Source organism: Asparagus officinalis, chromosome 4 (assembly GCF_001876935.1).
Source record: "Asparagus officinalis chromosome 4, Aspof.V1, whole genome shotgun sequence".
Classification (NCBI taxonomy): Eukaryota; Viridiplantae; Streptophyta; class Magnoliopsida; order Asparagales; family Asparagaceae; genus Asparagus; species Asparagus officinalis.
In genome coordinates, this window is record NC_033797.1 from 20016452 (window position 1) to 20038555 (window position 22104).

At 38.5% G+C, this 22104-nt stretch overlaps 1 pseudogene; it reads right to left on the reverse strand.

The window, feature by feature from the left end:
- Positions 2163-4426, reverse strand: LOC109838302 (annotated as a pseudogene).

Here is a 22104-nt window from a genome sequence, read left to right on the forward strand (position 1 = left end):
GGCGGGAGGGGAAGGGAGGGGGCGGAGTCTGGGGAGGTGAGCGGACGTGGTATGGTAGAAGGTGGGGGCGGGGGAGGGAGGCGGAGCGGGGGAGGGAGGCGGCACGGGGGAAGGGGCAAAGGGGGACCGACAAAGGAGGAGGAGGAGGGAGGTGAAGGGAGGGCAAAATCGGGGTTTTGGACTGGAGGGGTCTGGACGTAATTTTTTAAAAAAGGAGAGGCTGCAGCAAATTAGGAAAAGTAAGAGAGACTACAGCACATTAGAAATTGAGTTTTGGGGCATTGAAACAATTTTTCCTTTTTTTTGGCACCCTACGAGGCAACACTCGGGCATTAATTTGTGTAACCAAATGATATTAATTATTAGATTATTAGAATTTTGAGATTCATGTCAAGATCCAACGGTTAATATTCTTTAAATGCATATTTAATGTCATGGTGAGTCCCTACCCATACCTTCTCTCTTAAACATCAGAAAAATAAAGCAAAGACTATAATAATAGAAACAAAACCAAACCTCCTGTAACACGACTCATTGTGCATTATTGCACCCAACCACCACTAAAGCTTCCAATTGCAGTAAAATGAACTTGTTCACCAGCTGACCATCATTATCCTCTTATATTCTCTCTCTCTCTCTCTCTCTCTCTCTCTCTCGGGATATATTTTGAGAAGTTTAACATATTAATTGGATGCAACTTTGTAAGGATTCAGATATTCTCTCCATTGTATTTGAAGTAGAGAGACGACATGTTTAACTATATATAATCATTATCCCTTGTATATGATTATAGTTAATTAGAGTGAAATATATATGTGAATAACTATAATATATGGGAAATACTCTTTTATCATTTTAAGAATGAATCATAATTGTCTAAATAGTATTGAATATTGTAACTAGAAATTTATTCTTTATTGTCAATACCACATTGAAGATAGTTCAATCTATCTTTTTTATCTAACAATCAAGGCTAAATACCCATATTGGTATTTTAATTCAACCACATTTGCCAACAAGGTATTTTAATTAGGAAATTCGGCGATAAGACATTTTAATTGAATAAAATTACCATTTAGGTCCTTTTTCTCGTCGGCGGCCACTTTTCCGGCGAGAACTCATCACGTGCGTTGCACGTGGGGGCTTAATCTGTGTTTAAGATGCTGATGTGGCTCTGTTTTCTGAACCCGTGACCGCCGCCGCCGCCTGCACCCCTGACCGCCCAGCCCCCTCAACCACGCACTGCCTCCACTGTCGATCTCCAGCTCGTCGCTTTCCAACTGCCGAAACCCCTGAGCTCCGCCCTCAACTCCTCCGGCGCCCCAAGCTCTCCCTCTCTCCTCCCACTACACCGTCACCGCCCCGTCAGCCCTCACCCGCCTCAGCTACCAAGTCCAGCCGCCTGAGATCCCTGCCCTCAGCTCCCCATCGCCGACTCTCTCAACCGCGCCACCCTCAACTCCGTCTCCTCCCCGAGCTCCCCGCTCGATAGCACTACCCAGGCCTCCACCGACCACATCAACCACCCTCCGACGTCCTCCCTCCCATCTTCGTCGACCCCAACCAGCGCCTCCATCTCCTCACCACCGTCAGCCTCCTTCACCGCCTCAGCTCGAACCCCGTTATGGAGGCGGTCGTGCTGGCTTGCCGGCGACGGTCGGAGAGGGTTCTTTGTGGATCTGAGAATGAGGGGGAAGAAGATGAGAAAGAGAGAGAAGAGAGAGAGAGTTAATTCCCTGCCACGTCAGAAAACAGAGCCACATCAGCATCTTAAACACAGATTAAGCCCCCACGTGCAACGCATGTGATGAGTTCTCGCCGGAAAAGTGGCCGCCGACGAGAAAAAGGACCTAAATGGTAATTTTATTCAATTAAAATGTCTTATCGCCGAATTTCCTAATTAAAATACCTTGTTGGCAAATGGGGTTGAATTAAAATACCAATATGGGTATTTAGCCTAACAATCAATTAATGTTCTCTCTCTGTTGAGCATTTTCGTTCCTGTTGAAGATATAACCAATCCTACATATCGTAACTCTTTTTCTTTAAATGAGTTATGAGGTTATGAAGGTATAATGGTTAAACTTTCTGATTCCGTTAAAGATGATGGAATATGCCCTTTCTGAACTAGAGGGACAAAATCGCTAGAGATCGTCTAGATCTCATTCAAAGTATGCATAATATTAACCAAACAAAAAAAAACAAATAATATATTTATAAACTTTATAAAGCACCAACAAAAAAACATAGATCCTAACTAATAATCCACCGAGCTCGCTGTGGATTTCCATCACAAATACTGTTGATGGTCTAAGGACAGGACAAATTCCCTCGCCTTGTAGACTCATCTTCAGCTGGACCACCCGTACTATATTTATCCTCCAAAGAGGGAGGCCAACCGAATGATGACGTGTTCATGAACGCTACAACACTTGCAAAACGAGTAGGACGCAGGCCGAGGTAGCAGCCACCGATGATGAAATTTGTTGATGGAGAGGTCTTGTCACAGTTAAGTGGGAAGCATCACCGGTGGCCAGACTTGCAAGCCAAGAGTTATCTTCTAACATCACCCCTTGTCCTCCTCCACCCGTTGTTGTTGTTGTTGTTGTTGTTGGCGCTGGTGGTGGCCTAGGTGGAGGATAATTGCTTGTCGTTGCAGGGTCCGGACTTGATGATTTCTGGCTGTATTTTATCATAAAAGGAGGGGGAAAAAGTTTATTACATTTTGAATTAATCTCATCGGTCAATTGTAGTAGGAGCCAAGACCAAAAAGAGTAATGATAACACTACTATATTACCGTAATGTAAGGGAGAAAAATGTAGTGTTTATTCTTTTCTTTTCTTTTCTTTTTCCTTTTTTTTTAATTTAATAATCCATGACTCGTTGACAGAAAAAATGTAGGAGAGAATGGTGTTACTACTATTTGACCGAAAATTGACTACTAACGAAATACATTACTCATACGTCCCATAATTGATCCTATAATTTTTGCGTTACAAAAATATTAATTCCACCGTAAATTTGGATGTGAAATCAATTTTCCTATGAAGATGTGATAAACAATTATCCAAAAAAGTGTTGTTGTTATAGCGGTCTTTAAGAGGATAATATTGCCGATATGATTTTTTTTTCTTTTACTTGCGACATTATGGTATTAATATCTAAATGTCAATTTGATGATATTTTATAAAGGAAAATAGCTAACTTGATATATTTAATATCAGAAAAAAAAACCAAATTGGTACTAATTTTCATATTAGTTTTGATATTAATACTATAATGTTGCGAATGAAAAAAAAAATCATATTGAAGAGAGGAAAAAAAAATCTTCCTACGAATGTCATATTGGTAATTTAGCCTAAGTTAGTAGACAGAATAAAGTAAATATCAACTCTTCAATCAATCCCCCCCTCCTTTTCATCTCTATTTTACGAAAACTTGTCTCACTTCCTTTCAACCTCTGACATAGATCTAACTTAAAAAGAACCAAAGTCAAAAAAGCAAATAACTTTTTTTTAAAAAATAAAAATCCATCTAGCCCAAAAAGATATAAAATTCACGCCCAAAAAACTAAAATAATTCACATACCTCGTAGTTGAGTCCGGACAAAACGTAACCGTATAATCCCCTCCAACACACGTAAACGTACTCGTAGCATCATCATACGCATAGCTGTACGACTTCGGGCAAGCCAGCTTAAACATCTCAGAGTAAACCGACGGCCGACACGTAGCCGGGCTAGCATAAGCCCCGCTACAGCAGAACTCAGGCTTCCCGAAAGCCTCGCACGCGCTCTTACACGCTTGACCCTCTCCCGATCTCAACTCAACCGGACACCGCCGGTTCAAGTCAACCACACAGCCGGTCGATCCGCAACCGGCCTGAGCCGGTCTCAACTAGCCATAGCGCAAATTGTAACCGTCAACCAGCTGACGTCATAAATCTTTACCGGAGCTGGCCCCGCTTAGGCGTGAAACTCTGCCAAACGTTGCGCAGCAGGAGCAGCGCCTGCTGCCTTTGCATTCTATCTGGCCTGACCGCAGTTCACCGGTAGCGCCATGGAGCCGTGGCCGATGAGTCGAAGTTTGCAGCCGGTTCGGCCCAGAGCGCCGGACCAGCCGGTTGGGCTTGTACGAGCGGGCTTTGGCGCGGGTCGAGCTCGAAGCCGGTTGGGTTCAGTTGCGGGCTGCCAGCGTTGGTTAAAGTCCCGGGCCAAATTTTGGTGGTGCATTTGTTAACAAATGTGAATGTCGTGGAATGAGCTGGGTTGAGACTAATGAAGAGGATGAAGAAGACGAGGAGGAGAGAGAAAGAGGAGAGAGACATTGGAGGGGAGAGAGAAAGAGGAGGGTGTAGAGAGAGAAAGAGTGACACCCATAAATTATGGGAGGGAGAGGGGAGAGAGGGGAGGGGGGAAGTCCAGATATTGAGAATGTGTGTGCATTTATAATTGGGGGGTTGGGATTTTTTGATTATGTTAGCTCTTTGCTTTTGTGATGCTCTCAAAATTTGGGCCCATGTTCATTTTGTTTCCTTTTGCTTTTACATTTTTGGGGTAAGGCGGGAGTGTGGTAGTGAGTGGGTTAGGGTTAACCCTGGTTTGGTGGAGGATGGGATCAAGATGTCAGTGTTGGTTGGGTCTGTTGTTAAGTTAGTTGTGAAGTTTGGTTGGATTCATAGGCTTTTGAGGCATATAACACACATACATGTATAGAGAGAAATGAGTATGTTTGGTACCAAGCATAAATTTTGTGCTTAGTAGTGCGCTGACACATCTCCCTCTACTCATTCAAATAGGGGGACCACATTCACATGGATTGAGGAGTACATTGGGACGGACGTCTAAGTTTTAGATTTTTATTGAATAGCAAAACTATGTGTTAATAAATAAAATTGTATAATAAGATTGTTTTAAAATATATATAAATTGATTATTATTGTGTAGTTATTAAAATTGAATATTTTTCTTATAATGATTACCCAATACTAACATTTTTTTTAAAAATAAGTTGCCCAAATCTAAAATTGTTCTTAAATGAAATTGTCAATTCTATAAGTTTTCTTAGACATGCCCCTCCAACTTGAAAGTTGCTGACTTAACACTTAATAAATACGCTGCATTTATCTTGCTAGATTTTTCACGATGCTTCCTATATAGGTACACTTAATACCTACAAATATATTACAATAGTTATTTTTTATTATAATTATTTAATTGGGTAAATTACATTAAATCTTGTGAATTTTTATCCCTTATGAACTTTCAAAATCAAATTAGACCCCTAATGACTTTTTAATTTCAAAGAAAACCCCCAATAACTTTCTAAATTTTGCAAATAACCCCTATAAATTAGAATCAAAAAATGGCATAAAATGCATTTTGAAAGTTATTGAGGATTTGGCCTAATTTATATAAAAGATATTGGGGGTTTTCTACAAAATTTATTAGGAGTTTTGTGCGATGTCGCAAGTTCATAGGGTCTATTTACTATAAAATGCTAAAAGTTCATGGGGTTTACTATAATTTATCTTATTTAATATTATTATTCTTAGTTCAAGTAATGCTATTAAAATAATTATACTATCTATATGCTATAAAATATTTATCTAATTTGATTTTTTAATTATGCTCTTAAATAATATAGTACTATAACTTTTTTAAAAAAATTTATTGTACTATCCTTAACAAATAATAGTACTATTATTAATATCAAATAATTTTTTTGTAAAAAAATATTTTTCAATCATTATCAAATATGGATTATTCAGCATCATATAATAACCTTACCTTTGAGAAAATACCCTAAAAACAATAGTAAATTATTTATTTAATTTATTTAATAATATAATATTAAATAAACAATGTAGTTCATGATTTATGTTATATTATTAAAATAATTATGCTATTTATGTGATTAAATATTTATTTCACTGCTCATTGTTGTTGATGTTAAATAATCAAACAGTCAATATAGTTGGGGTGAGGTTGATTAGGGGCCGCTCACTTCTCCGAATATCTGGTTTTGAGTTGAGTAGCTTTCGCCTGCACATATAACAACTCGTGAGAGGACGGGGACTAGTTTCCCCGTGGTTCCTCCGACGATTAAGTCAGTTGATGGACTTGAGTGGAAAAATTGATGAACTATGTGAGTTCTGAAGTGTAGTTCAGTCTAATTTGTCGATATTTCTTGGAAAAATTCCCCCTTGATGTTGAGAATAGTACCTCTATTTATAGTGGTGAAAAAAAGGGTAGAATGATAATCTCAGTCGAGTACAAGATGGAGGCAAACGAGTATGGTCTGGCGGCTGCGTCAGCACTTACTTTATAAGTGTCAGTTGACGAGTGGAGGAGATCAGATCACCTCAACATTTAATGTGAAGTGATTGGGGGCATGACCGTGCCGACATGGTCCAACTTGTTATGAAGGCTATCGGGGCTAGAGGTATGATGAGCCCTGCCAAGCATTAAATGTGACATTGACGTGTTGTCAGCGGGTGAGCTTCGAGGTTCAAGTCATCATTTTACTTGGCAGAGAAGTAACGCCTTTCGAGTCGAACTCGCGAGACGTCGAATAACTGGTCGAGTGGGCTTGTAGTGAGTCGTCTTCCGATGAGAGAATCAACAAGTATCGCTCTTTGAATCGATCTAAGGAGATGTCGACTCGGCGAGTCGACTAAGTCTGGATTCTTAGGCCTTATCGTCAATTTAGTTTGAGCGGTGCATGTAGGGGGACACCTGTCTGTTCTAGCAAAAGGGTTGTACTTTGGCGATTGAAAACACCATAACAAAATTATAGTATAATTCTTAATAGTATTTAGTAATATATTATTCTATTTATACCATTATTTTAATTCTTATATTATAATTAATAAATAATTATTATAATAATTTAATTGGTTACTACTAACAATTGTTATTTTATTTATAAATGATTTTATTATATAACAATTAATAGTTATAATATTATGATAATTATAATTATTTAGGAAGATAAGGACGTGCATAATTAATAAGAAATTATTTTTATTTAATAAAAAATAATTAAAAATAATGAAATAATTAAATTTTATCAAAATTTGAGAGGACAAAAAAGAAAATTAAAAACTTTATTAGCCCAATCCTCTTTTTGGTAAGTATAGTTATGGGCGAAGTAGTTGGGCCTGAAGCCCAAACCAACGTTTGTTCGTACTGGCGAAGAGGGCGGCCCAATGTGTAACTTCTTTCGGCCGGAAAAGTACAGAGGCTAGAAATATTTTAAATCAGTAATTAATTAAATATCATGACCAGGCAGAATTATGCATCTACAGTTTAAAATTAACTTCAAATACTTCACCAAGCTGCTAAAATATGTGTATTAATATGGCAAAACATAAATAGCTAGGCTTACATAGATTAGGCTAGAAATCCTTTTTCTCCTTATATTATTTTCTATAAAGAGCCCATTATGGGATTTTTTTTAAAGGTGGGTTGTAGTCTATCTCATAATAATGGGAAATTGCTTGACGTCCGTAGATGTCCAAGAAGTAAATAAGTTGCACTTTCCTACAAATGTCCAAGTTTGACCAAATCAAATAGAAGTTTATAAGCTTTAAATGTTAATTGTATTATTTTTTAATATATTATTTTAAAATATTTTCATTTACCAACATGATGAAACATTTTATGTAACATGTTTATAGATATAACTAGAATATTTTTAGATTTTTTTTACAATTTTGCATATCAATTAGTAGAATCCTCGGAAGAATATATCGGGCCTTTATAAAGCTAAGTCTACGGGCCTGATATTGTTGATGTCAAATTCAACTATTTATTGTGGGCTTTTTGATGAATCGCTGAATCAGCCTGTTGTTATCAATTTATTCTTTCCCCCTTTCGCCAAGAAGTTCTCATGAAAGAAGGGGGACAAAGAAATCTTAGAGAAATGGGGTTTTCACAAAGAGATTAAAAAAAAAATGCGTACATTAAGGAAGTATTTATTGTATATGTAGATGATTGGCTCTATTTTCTATTTTTGGAATATCAAAAACTAAGCATTGGTGGTCTCGTTTTACAGGAGAGTTCTCTGATTATATATCAAAAGAAGTAAATTAAAATAGGCGTTATAAAATCTTAGTTAAAAGATTTCAAAAAAATTGTATTTCTACCTGTTAATTTGGATAATTAGATGTTGATGAAGGTGTTAATATTTTTTTGAGCAAATTTGCATGTGAATGTTAGATATGTATAATGCCATCTTTCTTGAATTAATATGTCTATTTCTAACTATATTTAATTGACAAATTCGTTTTCATTATGTCATCTTAAACAGCTTTCATGTATTGATAATTGGAGATGCCGCTTTCAGTTTTTCTATCAACTACTTTTTATTGTATAGTAACCCTATATGAAAATTTTAAAGTTCATAATTCAAAAAGTTGGGAGAAAATTTTTAAAAAATATTCATATTTCAACAGTAGCTAAATAGATTTATACATCTCTTTCCGAAGGGTGTGACATCCAAAGGGTGTGGATGCTAATGACTGTCATCCACTTAAACTAAATCATTGAGATTACAAACTGGCACAACACATAATGTTCAATAGTCATTTATCTTTACTTCACTTTTCAGAAAAGCCTCATATTTCTAGTATAATAAGTTGTTTTTGATAGATTTAAATACTAAAATAACGTTTCAGTCACAAATATCTTTAGCTAGGCGGAGTTTGACAGCCACGGTTGGTTGCCTCATGGGTATTAATTGGACTCTCCCTAACCATCGAAACTAATTAAAATAGCCCAAAAGATTTGTACAACTTGGTATATATAGTAGCCTAAACACAAGTTGCATACTTAATTAATTAGTTTTACTCAAGAAAAAGGAAAAAAGAAGTTTTAATATTTTACTGAATTGGCTTTCTAAAGGTGGAGAAAACTTGCTTAGTGCGTTGTAAAGCTATAAAAGGATATACGTGAGATAGTCTACTTATCAACGAGCACACACCTTTCATCGTTGATTTGGCGACTCTTCGATCACTCCCCACTAGTTATGGTACTCAATATACACTTGGAAGGGTTGTAAAGGCTAATGCGAGAAGAATCCATGCGCTGATAAAGGATGACTTTCGATCGTTTTCTTCTTTGGTTCTTCTCTTTTCTCGTCTCGTCAATTTCTAGCCATACAAGATGACGGGTCAAAAGGAAAGCGGAAACTGTACACGTAGTCATACTTTTTTCGTTGGATATACAGTGCAGCGAGAGTTGTCTTTCGTTGGAGCAGTGTAAAACAAAACTTTTTAAGAACACGCACGTCTGATTTAAAAATCGCCTATAGGTTCACACACGTAGTTCGAGGCGAAACAAAGGCAACAAACGTCATCATGAGATTATCCGATGCTAAGAGGGAATGACGAAACGCATAAAACAGAGTCGGTGAAATGTACAAATTAATCCGTGAGACGGCGGAACAAGACCAAAACAAGACATAGTCGCTTGAAAATCGCATCAAAGCGGCCTGCGGTGTGCGAGTCACATGAAAGTGACCTGCACCGGTGCGGGTCATGTTAATGTGACCCACACTCGTGTGGGTCACCTTAGTGTGACCCACCCGCGGGTCACATTGAACTGACTCGTACCCCGGTTCCCGAAAACACGTATTTCAATGTTTTCTCAGGATTTGTTCGTTTCAGAGCCTTCCAACTGCTTGGATATCATCCCTAAATGTGGTTAGGTCGTTATTAACTGAAGATGAGGCCAAATCGCTTGTTCTTATCCAAAAACACCAAGCCTAAAAATACAAGCCTAGGGGGATCTGAAATTCTGAAAAGAGGGCGAGGTGTTGTCGGTTTAGAGAGTAAATCCCACGAATTTCAGAAGAGAGCTAGTGGATTTTGGCGAACTCCAGCATAAAGAATGAGCGTTTCGAGAGATCTGAGGCCCGTTTCGTCATTCCTTGAGATCAGAATTTATACTGATCTCTAGAAGAGTCGTAATCACTTGGTTGAGATTATCACTTTTGTTCTTGTTTTCTTTGTGAAACAACGAACATTTAGCCTTCCGATCAACCTGATCTGATCCGCGACGGTCTACGGATAAACCCCAGCATATGCAAAGACCCCACGCGAGCAGCGGGTGATAAACATCCTCTGCGTGTGTTTTAAAGAAAGTTATAATCTTTTTTTTTATTTTCATTGTATAAGGAGTCTTATAAAAAGTCATTCCTTTTGAACTTATTGTATCGACTGAAGTTGTAATGAGTCCTGCAATGAAGAAACCAACTTTCGAACCAAACATCCACCTATATATCCAATGGGAAAAAAAACCATAAAATTATCTATTGATCACATAAATGTGCCACGATATATGGATCATATACGATACTTATTATATATGTATTTATAGTTTAATGAAAGAAACCTCATAGAATATATTCGTCAAAACCAAATACATATACAAAACAATAAGAGGAAACATATATGGATATACTAGACGGTTATAAAGGAAAGATTCAAGGATATTGAAAAGTACTATATGGCACAAAAGTTGTTAAATAAATTAAAATTTCTCAAATCATAGTTCCCAAATCTAAGAACCTATGATTAGATATATCTATCATCAAAATTGGTTTGAGATCGAATAATTCAAATGTTAAGACAATCAAATCATCTAACTGATACAGATATTCATGCATTCAAATGAATCCGAAAACTTTACTTATATCCATTTTCTTATTCGTATATCACACAAAATTTAAAAAGATATTCATATCCTCATTCATTTCCTATGTACCAGATACAGATATTTAGCATATGTATGCGTATCTTTTTGATCAATAATACAAATGTGAATCCTTTTTACGTTCTAGTTCTATCCAAAGAGGATGACGATGATGATGGTGATATCTCGGAGCAACAACCTTATCTATAACTAGAAGAGCTGCTTTCAAATAGTATATAACACAAAAGGGATAAAAAGAGAATTAGCTAGGATCTTGATGATGACTTCATTGCTAAGTTGGCAAAGGGAGGGGATCTATATCAAGATATAAAGTGCTGATGCAAATTTTCTTTCTGTCGGATGAAAAAGGCTCCCAACTTGGTCTGCATTTGATTTAGTATTGACTTCGTGGATGAGGGACCGCAATGGATCTTGACCTTAGAGCAAGTGCAGCAAGCTCCCAGTTGGGAGTCCTAGTCAGCATGCTCTCAAGAGCTCTCAAGCTTTTCAAAATAAAAAATTAACAAATTATACCTTGGGAGGCACTCCTTCTTTTATGGAGCTCCAACAAGCTCCTAGTTAGGAGCTCCAACAATATCAAAAAAACCCCTCTTCTATTTTAATATTTCACACATTACTTTTAATTATATTTAAACCTCTTGTATTTTATTTCTAACCGTTGCACACGGTCTTCGAGGCAACCCACGGTCTTCGAGGGAGCGCACACGGTCTTCGAGGTTAAGGTCGATCCTTCACCGGTATTTAAGAGTTGCACACGGTATTTTATTTCCAACAAGCCTTCTTCTTCTTTGTGGTCGGTGTTTCTTGGGATGACACTTGTTGTGTTGCGGATTGCGATAACTCGATGGGATGACCTTCTTCTACGACTTCTGTATAGAACGGCGAGTATAAGGTCGATCCTTCACCGGTAAGGAGATGCGAATAGTAGTTGTTTTGGGAGGGATCCATGAGATTTGTAATTTGATAGGAAAATATAGAATTTTTTTTATGAGAGAGTTGTGTGGATTGTGAATTGTGGATTGTGAATTGTGAATTGTGAATTTATAGAGGTTTTTGTTACTGTTCAACAGCAAGAAAATGGAGCTCATAGCTCAACGGTAATAATTTTTTCTCTCAACGTTTCATTTTTTACACAACGGTACATTTTTTCACTCAAACGGCCAAATTTTTCTTTCAAACGTTCATTTTTTCACTCAGTCCAACGAATAAAACATCGAACCCAGAGAATAAAATGTCCACGAAATTTCCCCCAAACCAAAACCTCTTCATTTTCCCCCAAATCCCAACCCCAAATCCCCAAATCCCAACCCCAGTCGGAGGCCTCATCTTCTCCCCCAGTCGGAGGCCTCAAACAACCTCGTCTTCTTCCCAGTCGGAGGCCTCATCTCCGCGAACACCAAGCTCCTGAAATCATCCACCTGTTTCCCCTCCTCTTCCACATCTCTGGCGCCTCATCTTCTGGAGCTCCCAAGCGCTCCACAAATTTGTGGAGCGCTTGGGAGCTCCGAAGCTCTCCACCTCCACGTCATCGCTTGAGAGCAGGTTGGGAGAGCTTCGGAGGCTGTTGGAGGGGGCTAAATCGGAGGAGGTGTCCACGTCGGAGCTGAGAGCAGGCTTGGGAGCTTGCTGCCCATGCTCTTATTGCATAGCCCATTACCTTTTAACCAAAGATATAATTGCTTGAAAGTTATCAAAATTGTAGGACATGTTGCATTATACGTACGTAGACTCTTTTAGTGTTTGGATAACTACGAGCTTTATGATCTACATGCAGTTGATGGGTTTTTCTACATGTGATGATTTCTTCAAATGGTTATCTCTACCACTAGAGCTTTGATGGATGAAGTTGCACTAAGATAAAGTTGAAACAATGTATACAGTGGGAATATTTAATCTACCTAGTGAACACCGAACAACCAAACCGTGTTAAGATGGAGAGTACTGAAAGAGTTCGAATTCCATTTAACTGATTTTATTAGAAAAAAAATTAAATCCATTTAAAAAAATTTTTGATACACATTAATGATATGTAATGGGGGACCACGAGATTTGATCACTGGGCAAATCACAGCGCGTGGAGAAGTAAAACCCAGCGAACAAAGTTGAAGGCCGGCCCACCCGATTTCGTTTTTTAGAGACCTATAAATGTGCCTAGGGTTTCGTGAAGATTTCTTTTTGTGCATGGTTTCGGATGTAGGGAATTGTTTTGTTAGCGGCTACAGTTCTCGGCTAAGGAGAAGAAAAAGAGTACGGAAGAAAAAGTAGCGGCTGTTGGGCTCCTTTTGGGTGGCGAATCAGAGGCTTTCTTCCTTTTGGTTTCTTTTGTAGAGTAGATTGAGTGATTGTAAACCCTAGTTGTATTCTCTTCCTCTATTAGTAGATCTCCCCCCTCCTTGCCCCGTGGACGTAGGCAATTTGCCGAACCACGTAAAAATTGCTTGTATCGCTATTTGTGTGATTTGTAATAGTTTTTAGGTTCCCTTGACGCGCAGTCCTAGAGCTGACGAGAGGAAGAGCTAATATCCCACTTTGATGGGATATTAGGTTTCAGATTCTTGTTCCCTTTGAGAAACAAGAATTCTTATTGCGACCTGACTCTCTTGTTGTGCTACCAAAGTGCTGCCGAAATTTCCGCTGCGCGCAACAAGTGGTATCAGAGCCCAGATTTCAGATCTAGAGTGTTTTGGATTAGGTGGAGGAAGATTCAGTTGGAAGCTTGGTTCTTGGAGTTCTAGGCTTCGGTGGAGATAGCATTAGGAGTTGTCGTTGGAGATTTCGCTTTCCTCATGTGGATAGGAGATCTATTTGGAATCCGATCTAGGGTTCAGTTGGGTGGTTCCTAATTTCTATCAAATTTGTTCTTTCTCTATGATTTGGAGTTAGTTTGTAATGGGAGAAGAAGGTGAAAGCAGCAAATCGATGGCGAGTACAATACAAGTTGGTTTTCAGAATACTAAGATTAGTGTGGTGAAATATGACGACAAAATCAACTTTGGTTTGTAGATGAGCGACGTACAGGATGCGCTCAATGCTCAGAATTTGGAAGAGACCATCATGGTCCACGAGAAGCCACCTAAATATGATGAGGCGATATGGGAGAAGATGAATATGAACGCTTGTGGGGTGATCAGGTCATGTTTGAAACATGAGCTGAAATATGATATGATTGTGGTGACGTCTGTAATGAAGATGTGGGAAATTCCCAACAACAAGTATCTCACGAAGAGTGTTGAGAACATGTTGCACTTGCTGCGAAGACTCTTCAGGTTTTAGATATCCAGAGGCACCTCGCTAGCGGCTCATATGAACAACTACACTAAGTTGTTGTCGGACTTGGCGAATGTTGATGAGAAGATATCGGATGAGTACAAGGCGATTATTTTGTTGGGCTCCTTACCGGATGAGGAGTATGATACCTTCGTGCTCACTTTGTTGAACGGGAGATCTTCTATCAGCTATAGTGAAGTGACAAACGCATTGACCAATTACGATTTGAGGAGGAAGGATAAGGAGACTTCCCGTGCTAGCACTTCAGGCGAGGCATTGTCGACGAGAGGTAGAAGCCCATATCCGAAAGATGGTAATAGAGGAAGGTAAAAGTCTAGAGGCCACCACCAATTAGCAAAGAACCAATGTGCATTTTGCAAGGAGCAGGGATATTGGAAGAGAGACTGCCCGAAGCTCAAGGAGAAAGAGAATGACAAGAAAAATGGCCCAAAGGCCAATGAGGTGAATATTGCGAAAGGCGATGATTCCGATGATTCGTGCTTTTCTCTACTGATTACTACGGAGTTGAACCATGTGGATGCATCAGATTGGATGCTTGATTCCGGCGCTACTTATCATGTGACCCCTAAGCGAGACTGGTTAGCATCTTTTGAGAAAGTCGACGGGGGTGTTGTTGTCATGGGAAATGATCAATCCTGTGGCGTTTGTGGGATAGGTACCGTACGGGTTAGGATGCACGATGGAGTAGTCCGTGAATTGAAGGAGGTGAGATTTGTTCCTCAGCTGAAGAAGAATCTTATCTCAGTCAGAGCTTTGGAGACGAAGGGATTCAAGGTGACTTTCGAAAATGCTGTAGCGAAGGTTACTAAGGGATCATTGGTGGTGATGAAGGGAGTCCGTAATCAGAATTTGTATTATCTGAAGGGAAGCACCGAGATTGGCCAGGTTGCTTCGGCTATTTCAGAAGCGGACATAAGCAGACTTTGGCACTATAGGTTGGGGCACACAGGTGAAAAATCACTGCAGGCATTGTGCAAGCAGGGGCTATTGAAGGGAGCCAAGAGTGGGAAGATTGAGTTCCGTGAGCACTGTGTTCTTAGCAAGAAGACGAAGGTGAAGTTCGGGACTGCCATTCATCAGACGAGGGGCATCCTAGACTACATGCACATAGATGTTTGAGGTCCCACCAAGACTGCATCACTTGGTGGTCGACATTGGTTCGTCACTTTTGTAGAAGACTATTCTAGGTGTTGTTGGGTGTACACCATGACGAAGAAGAGTGAAGCCCTAAATTTGTTTGTGGAGTGGAAAAAGAGATTGGAACTGCAGACTGGGAGAAAGATCAAGACGTTGCGATACGACAACGGTGGTGAGTATATTTCTGACCCCTTTCAGCAGCTATGTTGAGACGAGGACATAGAAAGACACTTCACGGTTAGTCATACACCACAGCAGAATGGGGTGACAGAGAGATTAAATCGGTCTTTACTAGAGAAGATCCGATGCTTATTGTCGCAGAGTGGTTTGGAGAAGATCTTTTGGGCTGAGGCACTTACATATACAAGCCACCTCATTAATAGGCTGCCTTCATCTGCGATTGAGGGGAAAACCCCTATGGAGATGTGGTCGGGAAAGCCAGCACATGACTATGACCAACTCAAGGTATTTGGGTGCCCTGCATTTTATCATGTGAGAACTGATAAGTTGGAACCTCGAGCTAGGAAGGCTATATTTGTAGGATTCAAGCGTGGTGTCAAGGCATACAAGCTTTAGGATCCAGTTGATAAGAAGATTGTGCTGAGTAGGGACGTCATATTCGATGAGGCTTCTATCTTAAAGCTTCCCAGCTCTCATCAGGTGGAGAGTGACCCGACGGAAGAGATATCACAGGTGGTGGAGATCGATGCAGCTCCACATTGTCCAGATGGTACAGTATCCATTAGAGTGCCCACTGAGGTGACGCTAGGCGAGCACGACGGTGATACGGAGGATACGGGTATTGATGTGCAGGATCAGGAACCGACAACTCAGGTTCAGGATCCTATTGCGGTTCGGAGACAGAGGAGAAACATATAGATGCCAGCACGGTATGCCGACATAGTTACGTATGCACTTCCGGTGGAGAGTATCGATGAGATGATACCTACTACTTTCAGAGAGGCCGAGCAGAGTTCGGAAGCTGATTCGTGGCAGGTGGCTATGCAGGAGGAGATGGAATCTCTTCATAAGAACGATACATGGGAGCTTGTTGAGCTTCCAAAGGGGCGGAAGGCAATTGGTTGCAAGTGGGTATACACGAAGAAGGAGGGCATTGAGGGCACTCCATTGAGGTTTAAGGCTAGGTTAGTTGTGAAGGGCTATGCACAGGAGGAAGGTATTGACTATAATGAGGTTTTCTCTCCGGTGGTGAAGCACTCTTTGATTCGGATTTTGTTAGCTTTGGTGGCACGGTATGGTTTGGAGTTAGATCAGTTGGATGTGAAGACAACATTTCTTCATGGTGATCTTGATGAAGAAATATATATGACTCAGTGTTTGTTGGAAATTTGATGCAAAAAGACAATGAAAGAAAAATTTGACTTGTATTCCTCTCAAAATCAATTACAATTTGGATTCCGATTACAAAAGAGAGGAGAATGAATTTGATTCTCCCCTTTATTTAATTCTGGGTTCTTCACGGTGGCGATGGAGTGCCTCCCTCGAATGCTCGCGTCGAGTTTGCTCTCCGTTGACGATCCGAACGTCTTGATTCACTGGAACGATGTCTTCTCCTCACGATTTGACGCTGTGGAGAACTTGCGTGGCAAGTTTTGAAATAACTCTTGACGAGTTGATAACTCTGAACGAGTTTTAGAAGAACTCGTAGAGTAAGTTTTGAACTCTGATCGAGTTGATAACTCTGAACGAGTTTGAACTCTTGAAAAAGAGTTGATTTGAACCGAAAGTTCGGTTAATAAGCCAAGGAAGAAGCTCCTGTTGCTGGTCTCCAAAACTCCTTGTTGCTGCAGAACGCGGCAAGATGCTCGATCAAGGATCCCCAAAAAGTCAGCTCCCCCCTCCAAAAAAAAAGAGGATCCGAACTCAGTTGAGTTTTGAGGTATTTATAGGGGGTTAAGGGTATAACCGCCCCCTTAAATATCTCCTTAATGAGGGTTTAATGGGGTCTAACTGCTCCCCATAAATCTCTCCATGATAGGGTAGTGATCCCCTAAAATCTTGGGGAGAAAACGGTTCTGGAACCGTTCAAATCGTGCTTGAACGAGTTAAACGCTGAAAACAGCGTTCTGGGCTCGAACTGTGCGTTTCTGGACCTGAAACGCACAGTTGAGGTTGAAAAACGCACAGCTGGGGCTGAAAACGCACAGCTGGAGCTGAAAAACGCACAGCTGGGCTGAAAACGCACAGTTGAGGCTGAAAACGCACAGCTGAGGCTGAAAACGCACAGCTGGGCCTGTAAACGCACAGTTGGCCTGTTTCAGGCTAAAAACGCACAGTTGAGCCCATAAACGCACAGTTGACCTGTACTCTGCGTCACAGAGTTAGATGTATGCTGGAAAACGCAGAGTTAAGCCTGTTTGAGGCTGAAAACGCACAATTGTGCTGTTTTAGAGATTAACTCTGCGTTTTGATGTTGAAAACGCAGAGTTGAGCATGTGCGTTTTGACTCTGTAATGCAGAGGCGAACCTTAAGCGGGCTTGGCGAGCTTCAGGCTAAGTCCAATGTTCTGACGAAGTCCAGTCTTGCAGACGGACTTCAGAACATTACTTGCTACGAAGAACATGTCATAACTTTCAAACCGTACGTCGGAATTAGACGAATTATATATGAAAATCGGCTATCTCGACGAGACGGGGCCATCCGAACCGAGCCAAAGGCTTCGGTTCGCTTCCTCCGTTTCGCCAAATTCCTTACGGTTTGAGAGATATTTGTATTCTAATATGAAGAGACCGTCAACTTGTAGTCTCTTTTACCAAAGCTTTGCACAGATCGTCCTCTTGTAATCTTTGTCTTGGCTTCTTAAAAATATAAGAGTCGTCAGATTGTAACTCCCGATGTTGATTGTGAAGGCTGTTGAATTGGGGCCTTCATTAGTTGTTGTGAAGGTCGTCAGATTGTAGCCTTCTATGTGAAAGTCCTCAAATTGGAGCCTTCTGGAAGTCGTCAGATTGTAACTTCCATCATCGGTGTTTGATGGGGGATCAACTATCTATTGTGATTTTTAGGTTTTTGAAAGTTCGCGGTTGACTGGGACGAATTTTCGGAATACTTTGGATCTCACTCTGATCTTGGAGCTGTCACAAAGGAGTTGTTCTCTGCACTCGCTTCGAAGGCAGCTTGGTTGAAGGGATTTTCCATGCAGGACCTGTGTGAAGGTATGCGCCATAATCCTGCTTCTGGAATGTGGGAGTGGACCCTGCATTTTGAACTTGAGATGCGGGTTTCACCCTTGCATGTTGAATTTGGAATGCGGGTGTGACCTCGGCGTTCGGTTTTTGCATCGCGGGTCTGACCTCAACGTTTTGACTTAAGACATGGAAGTGGCTTCCGTGCACTTAAGACATGAGTTGTTGAATATCATTTCTCCATGATAATGTTTTGATGATAACAATTTATATTTTGTGTGCACTAACTTTCATATGCAGATTTCAATATCAGAATATGTACAAGTGCAAGTGAATATCAAGGCATTTTGAAATGAAGAAAATGAAGAACAAAAGATAATGTATTTGAATTTTTCTTTGCTTAGAATATTTGTACAAGCCTTGATCACACACACACGCACACACACAAAATTTTAGAACACACTAACACAGGCTTAGTGTGTTGGTTAACTATAGAAATCCCCTATGTTAACCATTAGAATAGTAGTTAAAACTTAATTATAAAAACTCATTATTTCTGAATATTTGATCTTAATAGTCGACTAATTAGGATAGTAGTCGACTACTCATGTATATAACTCAAATACAAGTTTCTGTCTGTTTACAGTATAGTCGACTAATTAACATTATAGTCGACTACTGAAGAAAATGTCATTTTTCAAGTTTCTGTCAAATTACAGTATAGTCGACTAATGATCATTATAGTCGACTACTAAGAACATTTTCCGAAAACACAGAGTCTGTCTGAACTCAGTGTAGTCGACTAATGACTACAGTAGTCGACTACAAGAGACAGTTTTTCAGTTTTCAGAATTTGAATATCTGACAGTTTTTGGCCGTTTTTAAACGTTTTCAAACTTTAAAAACTTGTCTTTTCAAGGGGTATATATAGGTTATTTGTTCAGAAAAATGAAAGATATATACATACCCATAAGCTTTGATTCTTGAGCAATTTCCTAAGTGAAAAACATTCTGATTTTCTGAAAAAGAAGAGTTTCTGAAATTGCCTATATACTTTCATCAAAAACAAATCAATTAGGCAATTTTACAAAGATTAAAAGAATCCTAAGCCACTGCTGCACATTATTACACATTCAAGGCTTATAGGATCATTGTGTTCTTCTTCAACAAGTTTTCTCTCGGTTGTGAGAGGGTTAGTCTCTTGGGTTAGAGATTGGTGTTCAAATTGACAAGGAGTTTGTCAATTGGTGTTGCAATTTGCAGGAACTTGCAAATTGGTCAGGTTTGCATTTGATTTTGTAAGTTTATTCAAAATCATAGTGAAAACTCTCAAGCGGGATTTGCTTGGGGACTGGATGTACACCAGTTTGGTGGAACCAGTATAAAATCCTTGTGTTTGTGTTTGCAAATTTCTGAGATTGCCATTTTTTCTTTGCAATTTATTATCTACTTTGCAATAATTTTAAAAGAACACTATTCACCCCCCCTCTAGTGTTCAAGTGTATCTATTTCAGATCCTACATTTGGTATCAGAGCAAGGTGAAAGATGGCATTGTCAAATACATCACAATTCAAGGAAGGTCACTCTACAAATCGTCCTCCAATGTTCGATGGCACGAACTACAACTACTGGAAGTGTAGGATGAAGATCTATCTCCAATCTCTTGGCTACGAACTTTGGAACGTCGTTGAAACAAAATATGAGAAACCAACAACTCCTTTCGCGGAATGGACTACATCTCAAAGGAACAATGCGAATTTGGATTCTAAAGCAATGAATGCCTTATTTTGTGCACTTGACAAGAATGAGTTCAATAGGGTGTCAACGGCCACATCCGCATATGATATTTGGCACACACTCGAGGTAACTCATGAAGGTACTACTAAAGTTAAAGAATCTAAAATTTCTGTTCTTGTGCACAGATTTGAATTATTCAAGATGAAGGAAAATGAGACTATTGGAGAAATGTTCACAAGATTCACCGACATCACAAATTCTCTTATTGGTCTTGGAAAAACATATACTCAAGTGGAGATGGTAAGAAAGATACTTCGTTCACTTACTCCACAATGGGAAAAGAAAGTTACCGCTATTGAAGAAGCCAATGATTTGTCAACTCTTACGGTTGAAAATCTTATTGGTAATCTTATGGCATATGAAGTACAACTTGAAGATAGGAAGAATGATGAAGAATCTAAGAACAAGAAAGTTCTTGCATTTAATACTACTTCAGATAAAGAAGATTCAGATGATAATGATGAAGAAATGGGCATGTTTGCACGAAAATTTCGAAAATTCATCAAAAGAGGTAATTTTAAATTTAAGAATTCAAATTCAACTAACCCTCTTTGTTTTAAGTGTAATAAACCAGGGCATATGAAGAAAGATTGTCCAATGTTGAAGAATAAACAAAAATCAAGTTATTTCAACAACTTCAACAATATTCAAAATAACAAGAAGAGGAAAGCAATGGCGGTCACTTGGGATGATAGTGATGAATCATCCTCAGATGAAGAAATTGAAGAAAAGGAAAGTGCTCACATGTGTTTCATGGCACAAGATGATGTAAGTGAAAATGAAGAGCTTTTAGATGCTTTTAATGAATTATATGAAACTTTTATAAGATTAAAAATTTCACATAATTTTCTTAAAGGTGAGAATAAAAGGTTACGTGAAGAAATTTCAGATTTAAATTCCTCTACTTATACTAATTCTCAATTAGTTGAATTAAAAGAAGAAAATTTTTCTTTACTAAAAGAAAATGATAATTTATCTAATGAAAATAAATATTTAAAATCAGAATGTAATAAGTTAAATATTCGAATTAATAGTTTAGATAAAGATATTTCTTCTTTTAAATCAAGATATGAAGATATATGTTTAAATGTAAGCAAATTTAATAAAGGAAAAGAAAATCTTAATAATATTCTTTCTTTTCAAAGAGAATCACAAAAGACAAAAGGATTAGGTTTTCAAATTAATAAAAACAAATCAAAGAATACAATTTTTGTAAAACCTTCTTGTGATTTGCATGATTATAAATATGAAAATTTGTATAAAAAGAAATCAAAATTCTTTTCTATTTGGGTTCCAAAAGAATTATCTTCTTTTAATAAGAATTTTTATATTTCTGATTTTATTAAAAATATTTGTTTATCATCTAATTATTTAAGTAAATCAAACTCTTCATGGGTTTGGTTTCCTAAAGGCTAATTTAAAGGACCCAACATAGTATGGGTACCAAAATGTAAATGTTTATTTTTTCAGGTACCCAAGAAAGATAGGTGGATTTTAGATAGTGGTTGCTCTAAACATATGACTGGAAATATTCAATTGTTGTCATCTTTTCAAAACAAGGATGGAGGTACCGTTACTTTTGGAGATAACAACAAAGGAAAAGTCATCGGTATTGGTTCCGTAGGTAATCCAAACAAACCTATCATTGATAATGTTTTATTAGTTAATGGTCTTAAACATAATTTACTAAGTATTAGTCAACTTTGTGATAAAGGTTATAAAATTGTTTTTGAAAAAGAATCATGCTTAATTTATGATATTGATTTAATAACCATTATTTTTAAAGGTTATAGAAAAAATAACATATATGTGTTATCAATGAATAATATTTCAAATGAACATTGTCTTATTGCATCATCTAATGATTCTATTTTATGGCATAAACGTTTTGGACATGTTAACTTTAAACATATGTCTAAGATTTCTAAAAATGATTCAGTAAATGGTTTGCCTAAGATGTCATTTAAAAATAATTTTTGTGATGCATGTCAACAAGGAAAAATGCACAAATCTTCT